This window comes from Protopterus annectens, chromosome 9.part0 (assembly GCF_019279795.1).
Source record: "Protopterus annectens isolate FY-2018-M chromosome 9.part0, PAN1.0, whole genome shotgun sequence".
NCBI lineage: Eukaryota > Metazoa > Chordata > Ceratodontiformes > Protopteridae > Protopterus > Protopterus annectens.
Window position 1 is genome coordinate 279,670,989 of NC_056743.1, and position 14,924 is coordinate 279,685,912.

Genomic DNA, 14,924 nt, shown 5'->3' on the forward strand with positions numbered 1-14,924 from the left:
ACCGAAACTACAAAACCCCGAGCCCAAAACCACGAAATTCAAAACACCAAACAAATCGCATACACTACAGCATACATACACCACAACACCCACATCACAACATAAACAAACAAAAACTACACACATACACAACTCATACACACATTTTTTTTAAAACCAAAAACATCATTGCCAAGAATCATCTAGGTGGCTCATCAAAGCATTATCGTCACTCTGTCTCCATTACCATTGCAACCTGAGAGCGTCTGTTTCTGTTAGTGTGTCTGTGTACTGCATACCATAGGCTCGTGATGCACCTGAAGCAAAGCGTCACTTCAAGCCTAAATCGCCTCCCTTTCAGTGAGGCAGCAGCCAGGGAAAAAAACAGACAGCAAACAGAAAAAAAAAAACTTCCAACAAGCCGCCACAAGAAACAACACACTCCTCCAGCCCTCCCACCTCTCACTCAGCAGATGTACAAACAAACCATCCTCTGTCAAAACATCCCAAATCACAGTTCTATCCACCCCCTTCCCCTGGATCTAGGCTAAAACACCAAATGTCTCTTCCTAATTCACAAGCATCAGTAAACCTCGATCACAAGCTGCAACCCACAGCTTCTCAGAGATGAAAATGGCAACATATAACATATGCTAGATGCAGCTGCATCCACATACACCATGACAGGCTTAATCAAACAGCACTCAAAGTATGGATACCTGCTATAATTGATATTAATTATGTTTAGACAGAATAATAATGACATTTGTACTATCTGCCAAACATGGCTGCATCCATGCATACCATATCAGGATTGATCAAACAGCACTCGAAGCTATGATACCTGCCATAATTGATATTAACTATGTTTAGCTAGAGTAATAATGACATTTATACTAGCTGCCAGACACAGCTGCATCCACGCACACCATATCAGGATTGATCAAACAGCACTCATAGCTGTGATACCTGCCATAATTGATATTAACTATATTTAGACAGAAGAATGATGACATTTGTACTAAGAGCTTGCTGCTATTATTTAACCAGGATATACATGACATTTCTAAATCATACTTTAACTGAAGAAGGCATTAGTCTCCATGACAACATTTTTTTTCAAAACACTCTACTGTTACTGCTATTATATATGATGTTACTTTATTACATTTGAGTCTGAACATTGATGAATGGTACCTTGTTAAATTAGTTAATTAATTAATAACTTAAATTATTATAAGTAAAAATCAATGAAAAATGAACAAGATAAGTATTCATTGAGTTCAAGTAGGGGAATAGAAACTTCTATGTTTGTATTATATGTTGCTTTGTTTGGCTTATATATAATGTAAATAGTAACACATCTTGACCTACCTTTGTTTATGAAGAATTATTGCACTCTTTGAACATTCTGAACAAATCATTCCTGTTTCTCAGTTGCTTAAGAAACCATTCTTTTTTTTTAATAAAAACAGATGACAAGCGATGTACCATATCAGTTGTTACTCTGAGAGATGTAGTTGTAAGAGTTATTTTTTGGGACAGCTATCTTGGAATCAGTTTTTTGTTTCTTCTTTCTAGCATCAGTCCAAGGATTTGTTTCTTTTATTCTTTTAAGAGTAGGGGCCGTCCATTCCATTTCTTCTGGGATGGACACTATGTTGTTTTTGATGAATGTAGTAGCTCCTTCTAAGTCATTAAGGGTTCTCATCTCATTGGTAAAAAGTATTTTTATCTTGGCTGCAAAGGCCAGCTGTGCTTTAATGTTGTTTTGTTTCAACAATTTTATTACTAGTCAGACTTTGTTCATTTGTTCTAGTATTCTGGAAGAATAATCACTGGCCAACTTTATCAGGCTTTTATTGTATTTTAAGGGTGATTTTCTCCAAGCAGATTTTAATATTAGTTCCTTGTCCAGAAATGAAAGAAATGTTATAACTATGGATCTAGGTGGAGTATTTGTTGAGTTAGAAGCAGGCTTCCTCAGTGCTCTATGTGCCCTTTCAATTCCAAATGAAAGTCCCTCTTTCAAGTCTAAAAATTCAGGAATCCAGGTTGTTAAGAATGAAATAATGTCTTCACCTTCAGTGTTTTCAGGCAGACCAAAATCCTTATGTTATTGCTCCTTTCCCTGGTTTCTATGTCATCTATTTTGTTAAGCAGCCATGTATTCTGTTTAAGCAGAAATTCTTTTTGGAATTCTTCCTCTTTGAGTCCCCCTTCAATGCCATTTAGAGAAGTCTCTATATTTGTTATTTTTGTATGGTTTTGCTGTAATAGTTCCTTAAGAGTATCAGTCTGTTTTTCAGAATTTAATTTGAGGTTTTCTAAGTAATTTTTAAAGCCATCCATATTCAAAGATAGTTCCTGTAAGGTAGATGTCATCAATTGCAGTTCTTTTTTCAAAGCAGCATTTGGGTGAGAATTCCTTGAGTTGTTCTTATTCAGTGACTCAATATATCTTCAAGTTACTTGACAGAAAAAAGTTTGTATATCTCCACCAAAATTGATATTTATGTAGTTTAGTAGTTTATCTATAGATTTCTGATGTTTTAAACTTGAAAATAATAAAAGTTTCCTATATTATTATACTAGTTTATGGAAATCTCAAAATTCACTGCTGTCAGTTGGCCATCTAGGCTCCACCCCAATCCATCTGGGAGGTGCTGATAATGGAGACAAGCAAATCTCCTTAAAACAGTACCAGTGGCCCAGAAGAAAAAAATAAGTTATTTAAAGCAGATTTTCTTCATAAGAAAAAATTGTACATGAAACATTCCTCATATTTTCACAATATGTCAGAACAGATTTTAACATACAAGCCTGGCAATTTAAAATTCTGAAATTCAAAGTTACAGAAGTATATACTCTTTCCCATACCTATCAATCATTTCCCATCATTATTAGAAAGAATACAATTCGAATTAACTAAATGCTTAGCAGCAGAGGAGTTGACTAAGGGTACAGCTGCTGGGTCAGGTCTGGGAATAATGTATAAAATTTTAAAAGACTGAGGAACTATATACATCTTATCTGCCTTTTTAGAGACAGTTGCTTGACATCTTGTTAAGCAGACAGAAAAGGATGAATGGGTGTACGTTCTGAAAAATCCTTCTAGAAAATAGTAGGTTCTGGAAAATGCACATATTATTTTCTGAGTGACTGAGAAACCTCAGAGTTCTCCCACTGAAAATACTGGGACATTCTAGCAATAGTCTCACTGAAAGAGAAACCTCCACTGGGAGAATCAGAAAGTGAGCTCTCGTCTGAGTTTGAATCAGAACTCCGAGAACAAAACACAAAATCCTTCCCTGCTTCTTCCTGCTCAAATTCAAAATCTTGAATCTCTTCAGGAAAGGAGAAATCCTTCTTTCTTTTACTGGAAACAGTGCTTCAAGAAGGATCAGTAGCCTGAATCAAAACCTGAGCTAGCCACAGTAAATTAATCCTATCCAAAGAAATTTGAGGAGGAGTAGATACATGATTGCTTTTCTGTTTCTTTTTGACAAGAAAAATGGCCCAGCTGTGTTACTAATGACAGCTGCTGCTTCCTCAGGAATAGGTACAGCATTCTGACACAGTAGGGAGACCTTTCCTGTTACCTTTCCTAAGACCAAGAAGAGTGGCTCTCCTTTGCCCACTGAGGAGACCCCCAACAGCCACAGAGGACATAACCAAGCCCCATGTCCATAGTGGCTATAAGTGCTGCATCAGAGGGATCTGGGGTAAAAGATGAGTGGTATGAGGTTCAACAAAAGGCTGCAGCAGAGTCATCCACCTACAGCTGAAGCTAATTGATAGCCTGCTGTGGTAGCAAAGGCTATTTACTTAATGTTTTCTTTTTGTGGCTGGAAGAAGGAACAACCATGGGGCTGACAGTCTGTTCCATGGTCAAGATGAAAATTGTGCCTCTATCCTGGGGAAATCAACTACCAGATGCCAGAAACACTACCAGTCCACAAAAGTTACTTTCTTTGAGAGAGAAAAATAAAACACACTAAAAAGCACTTTCAAATACTGTGGCAGACATACTAGGGAAAAACAAATACAATTTCACCACGGAAAATATTTAATCAGTTAGTTAACAATACTTTTAAACTGACAGAAATGAGTGCTCCATTTAAAAGTATGTTACAGTCTCAAGAATATCTGTTAAAACACAGCACTCATAGGTTCATAGGTAGGTACTAGGCTATCTGCCCGAGGGCATTTATAAGCCTAGCCAGAGTGTGTCGGCTTTCACCACCCCATTGATTAATTAACTGATCCTCTATCAAGCAGAGCCAATGAAGTGATCCCAGGGGTGTATTGTCTGTTACCCATCCACTCGTCAAGGTTTCTCTTGAAGAGTGTTAGTGAGCGGCTCTGCCTGATGTAATTTGGAATTTTGTTCCAAAACATGGGGAGTCTCTGTGACAAGACTCTATCCCTCCAGCATGTTCTATTTATTGTTGTGGTGAGGTTTAGCTCACTAGAGTGCGTGGCTCGCAGTGACTTGGATTTCTTTAGGTGGAGCATGTCCATCAATTCTGAGTTGGACATGGCTTTGTAAGTCAGGCAGAGATCACCTATGAGTAATTGATATGCCACTGAGTACAGCTGGAGTTTTTTCGGTTGGGCTGCATAGGACATATGTTTGAGGCCAGTTATCCTAGTGACGTACTTTTGTTGTCTTTCCAGCTGTTGGAAGTGTCTTGTGAGGTACATCCCAAATGGGTCTAATGAGTGACGAGTAGAGGGGCACTATAACCTCTTTATTTCTAGATGAGAACCCTTTGGTAATTAGATGGACCACATAGAAGGATTTCCTAACTACTTTGGCAATATGATTGTCAAGGGAGAGATTACTATCTACCTGGGTCCCAGGATCTCTTATTACCTCTTCTGTATTAAGGGGGCTGCCACCTATGTGGTAATTCGTGGATGTTTTCTTTTTCCCAAACGGGATAACTGTGTATTTTTTGGCATTTAGCTTGAGGCCAAGACTTTGACACCAGGTGTCCGTCTCAGTAAGGCCCTTTTGGAGGATGTCCATGTCAGGCAGAGAGTCAATGATGGCTCCCAGTTTGCAGTCATCAGCGAACTTGGTTATCCATAGTCCTCCTGTGTTTGCCTGTACTTCTGAGAAGTGTATGCCAAACAGTAGGGGTCCCAGGAACGAGCCTTGCGGGACACCACCTGTGATTGGTTTAGAGTTGGACCTGGAGCCCACTATTCTTACCATATGAGTTCTGTCTGTAAGCCTGTTGGCAACCCATCGCGTGACGTAGGGGTTTATGCTCGGGCTAATGAGTTTTTCTGTAATAACCAAGTGGGGATTGGTGTCGAAAGCCTTGGTGAGGTCAAGGTAGGCTGTGTGAGCCACCTTTCCCTCATCATTGGCCTTGGTGACTGTCTTGAAGAAGTCAACCAGGTTTAGTAGGCATGATCTGCCCTTAAAGCCGAACTGGGTCGGGTCAAGTGTTTGGAGGTTCCCAATGTCTTTGTTAATAAGTTCCATGAGGATGCGCTCCATAGCCTTGCAGAACAGGCTAGTCAGGCTTATGGGGCAATAGTTACCAGGGTCAGTTGTGGCCCCTCCTTTGTGGAGAGGAATAACCACTGCTGTGTGCCATTCTATGTGCATGTAGCCTGTGGAGAGGCTGAGGTTGAACAGTGTGTTTAGGTGGGGGGTTAGTTTGTTCTGTAGTTCATGCAAGATGCAGCCTGGGACACCATCTGGTCCCATTGACGCTGTGTTTTTGGCTTTTGAAAGGGCTGTTTTCACCTGTGCGTCTGTGATTTTTGGGACACTACACTTTTCCGGTATTGTTGTGGGCCCTTTTGGAGGTGAGAGGGGGGTAAGTTTGCATTGAATCTATCTGCCAGGATGTTGGCAATATCAGTAGGTTCAGTATATTTTGTGCTATTTTGCACTAGTTCAGTGCATATCTGTGAGTTGCCACTTAGATTCTTAAGATAGCTAAAGAAGGCTTTGTGGTTATCTTTTGAATTCTTGGCTATTTTTCTTTCGAAGTTAGCCGTGGATGATTTCATGAGGGACCTTAGTATCTTACTGATACTGATCAGGGATGTCTTTCCTTCTTGGGATTTGCTTTTTTCTGAACTAGTTTCCTCCTTCTATTGTATAGCCTGTTTATTGCAGGGGTCCACCAAACTGGTTTCCTTCTCTTAGAGGAGTGAGTCTTGGTTTTGCTAGGGATGGCATGATCCATGCATCCTTCTAGGTGCTCAGAGAGTGCATTTGTAAAGGTTTCTGCATCTTGAGCAGCATTATCCTTTAACGTGGGGGCTGTGAAACTCTCCAACTCTGTCTTAAGTAAGGTGAAGTTTGCTTTAGAAAAGTTTTTTTATTGTGGTTTCCTTAGTTTGGGGTGGTGGTGTGGTGTGGACATCCAGAGTGATTAGTTTATGGTCTGATCTAACCAGTGACGAGTTGACCTCCAGTGTGGAACACCTGTTGCCCATGTTGGTGATGACCAGGTCCAGTATGTTTTTACCTCTGGTAGGGGAGTTTACCAGCTGATCCAGGGCATTTGAGTTGATGAATTCCATAAAGCGCTGGGCCTGGGAATTTGTACTTGCGTAGTTTTCCCAGTGAATGGTAGGGTAATTGAAATCACCCAATATCAGGGTGTTCGGTAGGACCTTCATGTTTTCCAGTGTCTCCAGAAAGGTGGAGTGGTGGTCCTGGGTCATGGAGGGTGATCTGTAGCAGGCCACAATTTGCATTGCAGATTTGCCTGATGTTAGTTGCACATGGATGATCTCAGAGGTATCATGCTGTGCCACTAAATGGAGGTGTAGGTATCCTTGATGAATATGGATACACCCCCTCCTTTTGTGTTTTGGTCCGTGTTCTGTGGCCGAAATGTGTGGTATGACTTGTAGCCTGGTAGTGCTGGGGTGCTCTCTCTAGCCTTGAACCAGGTTTCAGTTACTGTACAGATGTTGATGTTCTCCATACTGAGGAGTGCTTCGAGCATGTGCATTTTGAAATTTAAACTCCTGGCATTGAGTAGCATAACCTTAAGTTTTTTGTTAATTGTGCTGTTTATGGAGGTGGGTTTGACTTTTGAGCCTTGCCTAACAAAGGCACTATGGGGGCAGCAAGAGCCTTGGCAAGTATTCAAAAGCCTAGGGGTGACAGGTGCAAGCCGTCTCTTGCGAAGCAATGCAGCTTGTCAAGCATGTCATTCCCAGGCTGACAGACACTGAATCCCCTTTGAATGACACCAGAAGCTTAGCCAATTGTTGAAATTGATCATTTTTTTCTTTATACTGAGGTATCGTTCTTGGTGAGGGCAGGATGCTACTCAGGTCAGGGTCATACCAGCCTGGGCTACATGATCAGATAGCTCTTCCATGTCTCTTTTCATGTAGTCCAGGGAGGTGCATCTCAGGTCATGCACACCAACATGAACAATGACAGAGTCATATTTGTACTTGTTCTGGAGTGACCTTAGTGCTTGAGTTATGTGGCGGATTCTGGCTCCCGACAGGCAGCTAACAGTAACCTTCTGCTTGTCCAGCCTAGTGAGTGGGACATCAGTGTGCCTGACTATAGAGTCACCTATTACTAGTGTGTTAGGTATGTTATTTCGCCTTAAGGGCTGTGATTGTGTGACACACTGATTTTGTGTTTTATGTGTTGTTTGGTTTGTGACGGAAAGTGCAGGTTGTTTGGGTGTCTGCTTTGGAGGTCTCTGATGCTTTTGCAGGTTTTTTATTTAGAGCCTCCGAGTATGATTTTGTGTATTTATGTGTATTTTTTGCCAGTGCTGTTGTAGTAGGTCTGTGTGTGGCTGGAGTTGTGGTGTATGTGTTAACCTTCTCCTCTTGACTGTCTGTTCCAGTCTTACGTGGAGACAGCTTAGCTTCCAGTTTGGCTGTATAATTACATCTCTCGCATATGTTAGTGTTTTGTGGTAGGAGTAAAGGGTTGTCTGTGCACATGAGGCAGTTGTAACATTGCCTCAGGATACCCAGATTCACCAGCTGGACTGGAGAGTGCACCTGAAGTTGCCCTTTGGTCATGCCTGAATAGTAGGGAGAGCTGCTTAGTTGCTTAGTTGGTGAGGGGTGAATAAAAAGCCTTGCCCTGCTGGGCAATCAATGTCAGGTTATATTAATGCTTGCTATCTGGTCTGAGCAAGTGCTGGGCTGTAAAATGCTTTTTGAGTGCTTAAGTTGAGAGTTAGACTAGTTTCAAGGGAAAAACTGAAGAGGAGACGTAGTGGAGCCGGAAATAATTTAACCGTAGCTAACCGGCACTGCCCGGTGCACTAAACTGTGCAAATGCGGTTTTTATAGGAAAATGAAAGAGAGAGAAATTAGCCCAAAATGGCCAATAAACTACTAACTTCTGGACAGGAACCACTCCTCCCTCGACAGATAGGTTGCTCAAAGCTCCCCTCTCTCACAGGTGAACAGAGAAACTTCCTTCTATCCAAGTAAGGTATGGGCAACTCAGAAACTAGTATCGCAGCCCTGAATTCAGCACTAGCCTGAAAACTGGACTATACTAGCTTAGAAAGGCAGGAAACAAGGAATGGTTTTTTTTGTTTGTTTTTTAAAAAGATAAGACAAAAACAGTAAAAAAATACACTTAAAACAGCTTTAAATTACTACAAATGTTCAGAAAAGGCTATCGCACGTTAGTGTGTAGCCTACAACAGTTAAACAAATTATTTAAACAAAAAACTTTATAAAAGTGCAGGCAGTCAAATAAGTACAATATGTGAAAAAAACAAGCTTTTAAATCACAATAAATGCTGGAAAATATGCGTTTAGGCGGAAAACAGTTAAGTGCAGCAAGAAAGTACAGAAAACTGATACTTAATCATGCCAAAGTCTTTCTTCTAAGCTGGAAGGCTTATATCAGTTTAAGGCTTTCTAGTGCTACCCAGTAGGTTAGTTACAGGAAAGATGGGAAACGCAGATGTGGTCTTTTAAACCAGAACATTGAAAGTGATGGACAAACTGTCCAAATGGTCAATAAACTACAATTTCTGGGTCAAGAACCTCTCCTCTCATGGTAGACAGGCTACCTAGTGCTTACCACTCCCACTGATAAGCTAGAAGGTTTTCCTCCAACACAGAAAGGCTTGCAGGGCTCAGAAGCTTACCAACAGTCCTGGATACAGTAACTCTGTATCTGGACTAGGCTAGTTACAGGAAAGGTGGAAAACAAGCGCAAGTGCAGCTTTTAAACCATTGAATCATTGAAAGAAATGGAAAAAACTGCCCAGACGGCCAATAGCTACAATTTCTGGGCCAGGAACTACTCCTCTTGTGGTAGATAGGCTACCTAATGCTTACCACTCCCGCTGATAAGCTAGAAGGCTTCCCTCCAACACAGAAAGGCTTGGGGGACTCAAAAGCTTACAAAGAGTCCTGGATACAACAAATCTGTACCTGGACTAGACTAGTTACAGGAAAAATGGGGAACAAGTACAAACATAGGCTTTTAAGCCAGCAAGTTGAAAGAGATGGAAAACTGCCCAAACGGCCAAATAAACTACAATTTCTGGGCCAAAACTCACTCTTCCCATGGAGGATAGGATACCTAGTGCTTACCAATCCCACTAATAAGCTAGAAGGTTTCCCTCCAACACAGAAAGGCTTGGGGGGCTCAGAAGCTTACTAACAATCCTGGATACAGCAACTCTGTAACCGGACTAGGCTAGTTATAGGAAAGGCAGGAAACAGGTACAAGTGCGGCTTTCAAACCAGAAAGTTGAAAGAGATGGAAAAAAACTGCTCAAACAGCCAATAGCTACAATTTCTGGGCCAGGGACCACACCTCTTGTGGTAGATAGGTTACCTGATGCTTACCACTCCCACTGATAAGCTAGAAGGCTTCTCTTCAACACAGAAGGGCTTGGGGGGCTCAGAAGCTTACCAACAGTCCTGGATACAGCAAATTTGTACCTGGACTACACTAGTTATAGGAAAGGCGGGGATCAAACGCAAAATGGGCTTTTAACCAGAAAGTAGAAAGAGATGGAAAAACTGCCCAAATGGCCAATGAACTACCATTTCAGGGCCAAAATCCACTCTTCCCATGGTAGATAATGCTACCTAGTGCTTACAACTCCCACTGATAAGCTAGAAGGCTTCCATCCAATACAGAAAGGCTTGGGGGGAGGCTCAGAAGCTTACCAACAGTTTTGGATACAGCAAGTCTGTATCTGGACTTGACTAGTTACAGGAAAGGCAGGAAACAAGCTTAGAGTTTTTTTTTTTTTTTGTTACAGAAAAACAGCTAAAACAGCAGTAAATACAATTTAAATTGTAGTGCAGGCCAGCACACCCGAGTGTGAAGCAACACTACTGCAAATACAGTTCAAATAAATGCGATTAAATTAACAAATGACTAAACAACAAGTGTCGCCTCACAGTAAGACGTTGTCCTGTTCGATTCTCAGATAAAGCGTCTTCTGTGTGGAGACATGCGTGAATGGGCGTACCTTCATTGAAGGTTGTGCGTCAGGGCTGGCAACTCGGTACGAGTAACTGAGCAGATAACACCTTCTATTGTATAGCCTGTTTATTGCAGGGGTCCACCAAACTGGTTTCCTTCTCTTAGAGGAGTGAGTCTTGGTTTTGCTAGGGATGGCATGATCCATGCATCCTTCTAGGTGCTCAGAGAGTGCATTTGTAAAGGTTTATGCATCTTGAGCAGCATTATCCTTTAACGTGGGGGCTGTGAAACTCTCCAACTCTGTCTTAAGTAAGGTGAAGTTTGCTTTAGAAAAGTTTTTTTATTGTGGTTTCCTTAGTTTGGGGTGGTGGGGGGGTGTGGACATCCAGAGTGATTAGTTTATGGTCTGATCTAACCAGTGACGAGTTGACCTCCAGTGTGGAACACCTGTTGCCCATGTTGGCGATGACCAGGTCCAATATGTTTTTACCTCTGGTAGGGGAGTTTACCAGCTGATCCAGGGCATTTGCGTTGATGAATTCCATGAAGTGCTGGGCCTGGGAATTTGTACTTGAGTAGTTTTCCCAGTGAATGGTAGGGTAATTGAAATCACCCAATATCAGGGTGTTCGGTAGGACCTTCATGTTTTCCAGTGTCTCCAGAAAGGTGGAGTGGTGATCCTGGGTCATGGAGGGTGATCTGTAGCAGGCCACAATTTGCATTGCAAATTTGCCTGATGTTAGTTGCACATGGATGATCTCAGAGGTATCATGCTGTGCCACTAAATGGAGGTGTAGGTATCCTTGATGAATATGGATACACCCCCTCCTTTTGTGTTTTGGTCCGTGTTCTGTGGCCAAAATGTGTGGTATGACTTATAGCCCGGTAGTGCTGTGGTGCTCTGTCTAGCCTTGAACCAGGTTTCAGTTACTGTACAGATGTTGATGTTTTCCATACTGAGGAGTGCTTCGAGCATGTGCATTTTGAAATTTAAACTCCTGGCATTGTGTAGCATAACCTTAAGTTTTTTGTTAATTGTGCTGTTTATGGAGGTGGGTTTGACTTTTGAGCCTTGCCTAACAAAGGCACTATGGGGGCAGCAAGAGCCTTGGCAAGTATTCAAAAGCTTAGGGGTGACAGGTGCAAGCCGTCTCTTGCGAAGCAACGCAGCTTGTCAAGCATGTCATTCCCAGGCTGACAGACACTGAATCCCCTTTGAATGACACCAGAAGCTTAGCCAATTGTTGAAATTGATCATTTTTTTCTTTATACTGAGGTATCGTTCTTGGTGAGGGCAGGATGCTACTCAGGGTCAGGGTCATACCAGCCTGGGCTACATGATCAGATAGCTCTTCCATGTCTCTTTTCATGTAGTCCAGGGAGGTGCATCTCAGGTCATGCACACCAACATGAACAATGACAGAGTCATATTTGTACTTGTTCTGGAGTGACCTTAGTGCTTGAGTTATGTGGCGGATTCTGGCTCCCGACAGGCAGCTAACAGTAACCTTCTGCTTGTCCAGCCTAGTGAGTGGGACATCAGTGTGCCTGACTATAGAGTCACCTATTACTAGTGTGTTAGGTATGTTATTTCGCCTTAAGGGCTGTGATTGTGCGACACACTGATTTTGTGTTTTATGTGTTGTTTGGTTTGTGACGGAAAGTGCAGGTTGTTTGGGTGTCTGCTTTGGAGGTCTCTGATGCTTTTGAAGGTTTTTTATTTAGAGCCTCCGAGTATGATTTTGTGTATTTATGTGTATTTTTTGCCAGTGCTGTTGTACTAGGTCTGTGTGTGGCTGGAGTTGTGGTGTATGTGTTAACCTTCTCCTCTTGACTGTCTGTTCCAGTCTTACGTGGAGACAGCTTAGCTTCCAGTTTGGCTGTATAATTACATCTCTCGCATATGTTAGTGTTTTGTGGTAGGAGTAAAGGGTTGTCTGTGCACATGAGGCAGTTGTAACATTGCCTCAGGATACCCAGATTCACCAGCTGGACTGGAGAGTGCACCTGAAGTTGCCCTTTGGTCATGCCTGAATAGTAGGGAGAGCTGCTTAGTCGCTTAGTTGGTGAGGGGTGAATAAAAAGCCTTGCCCTGCTGGGCAATCAGTGTCAGGTTATATTAATGCTTGCTATCTGGTCTGAGCAAGTGCTGGGCTGTAAAATGCTTTTTGAGTGCTTAAGTTGAGAGTTAGACTAGTTTCAAGGGAAAAACTGAAGAGGAGACGTAGTGGAGCCGGGAATAATTTAACCGTAGCTAACCGGCACTGCCCGGTGCACTAAACTGTGCAAATGCGGTTTTTATAGGAAAATGAAAGAGAGAGAAATTAGCCCAAAATGGCCAATAAACTACTAACTTCTGGACAGGAACCACTCCTCCCTCGACAGATAGGTTGCTCAAAGCTCCCCTCTCTCACAGGTGAACAGAGAAACTTCCTTCTATCCAAGTAAGGTATGGGCAACTCAGAAACTAGTATCACAGCCCTGAATTCAGCACTAGCCTGAAAACTGGACTATACTAGCTTAGAAAGGCGGGAAACAAGGAATGTTTTTTTTTTTTTTTTGTTTTTTAAAAAGATAAGACAAAAACAGTAAAAAAATACACTTAAAACAGCTTTAAATGACTACAAATGTTCAGAAAAGGCTATCCCACTTTAGTGTGTAGCCTACAACAGTTGAACAAATTATTTAAACAAAAAACTTTATAAAAGTTCAGGCAGTCAAATAAGTACAATATGTGAAAAAAACAAGCTTTTAAATCACAATAAATGCTGGAAAATATGCGTTTAGGTGGAAAACAGTTAAGTGCAGCAAGAAAGTACAGAAAACTGATCCTTAATCATGCCAAAGTCTTTCTTCTAAGCTGGAAGGCTTATATCAGTTTAAGGCTTTCTAGTGCTACCCAGTAGGTTAGTTGCAGGAAAGATGGGAAACAAGCGCAGATGTGTTCTTTTAAACCAGAAAGTTGAAAGTGACGGACAAACTGTCCAAATGGTCAATAAACTACAATTTCTGGGTCAAGAGCCTCTCCTCTCATGGTCGACAGGCTACCTAGTGCTTACCACTCCCACTGATAAGCTAGAAGGTTTTCCTCCAACACAGAAAGGCTTGCAGGGCTCAGAAGCTTACCAACAGTCCTGGATACAGTAACGCTGTATCTAGACTAGGCTAGTTACAGGAAAGGTGGAAAACAAGCGCAAGTGCAGCTTTTAAACCATTGAATCATTGAAAGAAATGGAAAAAACTGCCCAGACGGCCAATAGCTACAATTTCTGGGCCAGGAACCACTCCTCTTGTGGTAGATAGGCTACCTAATGCTTACCACTCCCACTGATAAGCTAGAAGGCTTCCCTCCAACACAGAAAGGCAACAAAGCACAGTACAGCCACCACGGCAAGCAGCATAAAAATTCAAGGAGACTAAAGACTGCATTTAATAAAAATCAGGATAAGCGCTGTCACATAAAAATGCTTCATCAGATCCTCAGTATACACAAACCAACAAATACATTTAAAAAACACATTCAAAAAGAAATTACCCTATCAAACAGCTAGGTCAATTAGTGATGTAATGGCCTCAATTTCAATGCTGGCATTAAAGTAACATTGTAATTTAAGCCTGGTGTAAAAACAGCACATATACTAAAATTTGAACGATACAGAGAAGATTAGCATGGCCCCTGTGCAAAGATGACACACAAATTTGTGAAGGTTTTTCACCCAAGGTGAATAATAGACCTTCATCTAGTTTTTGTTTGAAATATAGCAGTAATATTAACTTAGTTTGTGATATTGTCAAACAGAATTGGGCTATACTGCGTTCTGATGATACCATCTACAAGGTGGTAGGTGATGCCCCTAGATTTGTTTACAAAAATAATCTGACTCTGAAAAGGGAACTATGTTATTATCCATTTATGAAATCTTATAGTCTACCCCTGAGGTTTGGGATGTTTCCCATGTAGGTCCTGCAAAGCCTGTAAATATATGTCCCAAACAAATACATTTACACATCCTATAACTGGTAAAGACTATGTTTTTAGGGTACATGCTGACTGCAGGACAGCCAATTTAGTGTACCTTGCGACTTGTAATGACTGTGAGTCATACTATGTGGGTAAAACTAATTAGAAATTGAAGGATCATGTCTTGCAGCACGTAGAGGACATAAGGAGAATGAGTTGTTTTAGCTCCCTTTTTAAACATGTTAAAGATCACAGTGGACATTCTTTTAAGTTCACTGTGATAGGGGTAATCCCAGAGTCTGCCAGAGGTGGGGACATAGTCAATAGAACAGAATGTGTAGAGATGAGGTGGATTGCCACATTACAGGCACATAGAACACCAAGCTTAAATTACAATGTTCCTTTAAAGCCAGCATTGAAATCGAGGCCATTACATCACTAATTGACCTAGCTGTTTGATAGAGTAATTTCTTTTTGAATGTGCTTTTTAAATGTATTTGTTGGTTTGTGTATACTGAGGATCTGATGAAGCATTTTTATGTGAAAGCGCTTATCCTG

The 14,924-nt window shown here is 41.4% G+C and overlaps 1 protein-coding gene and 1 pseudogene across 3 annotated transcripts in view; both read left to right on the plus strand.

The window, feature by feature from the left end:
* PTPRJ (protein tyrosine phosphatase receptor type J) overlaps positions 1–14,924 on the plus strand; it is a 656,092-nt gene that overhangs the window by 110,835 nt on the left and 530,333 nt on the right. The gene's annotated exons all lie outside the window — the stretch shown is intronic.
* LOC122812499 lies at positions 14,024–14,118 on the plus strand (annotated as a pseudogene).